Genomic DNA, 3465 nt, shown 5'->3' on the forward strand with positions numbered 1-3465 from the left:
AGGCAGAGAGCCAACAAATAAATATGAGATTAATACCGAGAAAGATGATAAGGGAATAATGAGGTATTCCTATAGAATTTGGGTTCCGAAAGTTCAAGAGCTTAAGGATGAGAACTTAGATGAGAGCCATAGTTTGAGGAATAGGATTTAGGGCAAACCCTGAATGTGATAGTCAGGGAGGTTGCCATCAAGAAAGAAAGAACCCATAACATAATAGAGTGGAAAACAAGGTTTTTAATGTATAAGATAACCCCGATTATGGGAGAAGGTTGAAACATTTCATACTAAGGAAACAGAAAGTCGAGTAAGGAAAGGAGACCCGAGACGGTACTCATATACGGCAATTTATGGACCTGTCTAGACATAACTTAGACTATTATCCCCAACCACCACCTTGAGGAAACAATGCGATAGGAAATTCTTTCAGGACCTTTAAGTCTCTAAGCTCTCAGAGTTCCAAGGAATAGGTTGACCTAGTCGAGGCAAGAGCCTGGCTAAAGGAAATAGAGGAATCATTTGAGATTCTGAATGATTGACGAACCACAAAAGACTATTTTTGTCACTTACCCTCCTAAAAGAGAGACCACCCGCTGGTGAAAGACCAAGGAAGGCACGGAGCAAGAGATTATAATAAACTGATTTAAGTTCAGTCAATTGTTTTCGGGAAAGTAATTCCCAAAGATAAGGAGATAGTGTAAAAGCTTTAGAGCCAGAACAAAGGCAGACGAGTATGATGAATTATGAATCTAAGATGTAAAAGTTGTCAAGATTCGTTCTGAGGACACGAATCCAGAATGACAGGATGTTTGAAATCAATGCTTATGTTGTGTTGGTTCATGAAATAATGATAAGAGAAAAGAAAATAAAAAGAAATTGAAGTGGAAAGGAATATAACGGCAATAGAGTTTGAGGAATGATAAGGGAGTTGGGTATGAGGAAACCCTAAAGACTCGTAGAAATAGAAATAGAAGAGTATGTAATCGTCAGGATGAGGGTGATTCACCATGAGTTAAAATTAATGGTTGAGGGCATAAGAGATACATATATTTTATCCCCTGTAAGTTGGGAAGATTCGAGGAAACCTTGAGATAATTCGAAGGATAAATAATGAGATGCGGATAGACTGAGGAGACAAGAAAGTAAGAAATTAAGAAAATTGGATGAAGGAAGTGACCTTCAAGAAGGTGAAGTGTAAGACCTGTGGCATGATACCCAGAAAGGGAGACGCCAGATATGAAAGATATCCCAACATTGAGGTGACTGTTGAGATAAACAACAAAAGTAAATAAGGAATTATTAAGAAGAAGTTCACGTTGAACACGACCAATATCTTCCAGAACATCCTTGTTATCGTTACCAGATTAGGCAAGAAAAGCGGATAACCGTTGTTATCTTTTGGAGGCCATTTTGATTAACCTCATTTTGTATACAGATGTTATTGTGAAATTAGGCATATACTATCGAGGTGGGAATGATTGAATAAGACACCCTTATCAGGGATATATGACTTGATTTATCCATGGAAGGATGCAGGTACCTTTTAAAGGTGGAATTAAGAATAGAACATCGGTAACTTAAAATGAATCCTAGGGGAATGCATAAAGGTTGGCATTTCACCCTTAATAGGGACAGTATGAGTTTTGACAGTATGATTTGGAAAGGATTAAGGTAATAACGACCTTTAAGAATCAGTGGAGAAATTTTTCAGAAGTATATAGACAATGATTCTGGTATTAATAAATGGTATCTTGATATGCCCTGTATCTAGGGAATACAGGAGGAACGATTCGAGGATAACCTTAGAGGTTTTACAAGGAGAAAGGTAATATTCAAAATTCTCAAGAATAAAAATGTTGATAAAGGAAATATGACGTAATTATAATGATGCCAAGTGGGGCACGTGATAAACCACGAGAAAGTATGGATCGAACCAGTAAAGGTCAAAATTGTTCAGGGCAATTAGGGCCTAGGATAAAAGATGTTCTAAGTATGATTGAGAGTCAGTCGTGACAGTGATTAACCTCTAAAGACCGAGGGAATAACTTATGGAAAAATGGTGATATTTTTTTTTACTCATCAGATTTTAAGGAAAACATCTTCACACAAGCAGTGATTGGAAATGAGGTAGAAAATTTAGTGAAGGTGGTTAAAATGACATTTATTGTAAGGAAATATTACTATCAAGGAAGGCCAAAGAGGTGGCCGACACTTTAAGTGTAAGAGGACAATTATAGGCGCTCGTGCCAGAGGAATATAGTGATAATGGTTAAGGCTGTGAAGGTTGTATTATGGTGTGGAAGATTGACATTCCTTCTGATGATTGTGCGATACTCAACCGTGATAGTAGTTGGTAAAGGTTTAATTCGTGTAATCGCCATGAGCGGGCTATCTATCTTAGAAGGTACTATCTTGAGAATGAGCCTGGACCATGTTTCAAAAGGACTAAACGAACCTTTGAGTTAAGTCTTCTATCGAAGGCATATGATTAAGAATGGTATTAACCTGCTATCGTTACTTTGATTGAAACTCTTCTGCAATTTTATCTACTTCATGTCATGAAAGTACGTCAGAGTTTGGAGTGTTCTTCATGAATTGTGATTGGTGGTTATGTTAACTCCTTAGGAGAATTAGATACGAGATGTATGGACTCTGTATGGTTAGCTATTAAGACTTCATGGAAAATGAATGACTACAGTAGGTCAGTGGTGGACCATAGTAAGGCAGCAATGATTCTGCGAGTAATGAGCTGGTTACAACCGTGAGAGTTGTATTGGAAGGGATGTTGAGATTGAGTACCACTAAACGGGTCGTGGTAGTGTATAAGTTATCATTGATAGACTAATTAAGTAGAGTATCTACCTATTGAATATTTGTTCTTTCTTATCAATAGAGAGTCATATTATTATACGAGGAAGGTTACGGTGCAAGCATAGAATTTTAGTAACGGTGATGTCTAGAATGAAAACCCAGATTCGATTTTCGATGTCGAGGGAGTTTCAAAGGTGATTGTGTATAAGCTCGAGCAAGAGCATGGGTCCATAGAATGATGGATGGAATAGTAAATATTTAAGCATGTAAAATGCGATGCTATAATACTTGATGTTGATATAAATACATATATGTTTTGTTCTCCTATGACAAACCTCTATAATTCAGAGGTAGGTTCCAAGCCAGATATTTTATGGCAATATTTTTTTTCATATATACAATTCTCTTCAGTTCGTTCTTTTCTCTTCTTTTCATTTCATATAACTGAGAAGAACAACCCTTCCAGAAGGGGAGGTATTGCCGAATGACTATCTATCTGTGTGATAGAAGCCGAGTAGGATACCAGCTATTGTTTAATTGCTTGTCAAGTACTAAAGGTTGGCCACCTTCTGTACTAACTATGCAATGTAACAAGTGTTCATGATCATAGTGATCTCTCAACAAATTCCTTTACTTCTATATGATTGATCAAATTTT

The sequence above is a fragment of the Apium graveolens genome, chromosome 5 (assembly GCF_009905375.1).
Source record: "Apium graveolens cultivar Ventura chromosome 5, ASM990537v1, whole genome shotgun sequence".
Classification (NCBI taxonomy): Eukaryota; Viridiplantae; Streptophyta; class Magnoliopsida; order Apiales; family Apiaceae; genus Apium; species Apium graveolens.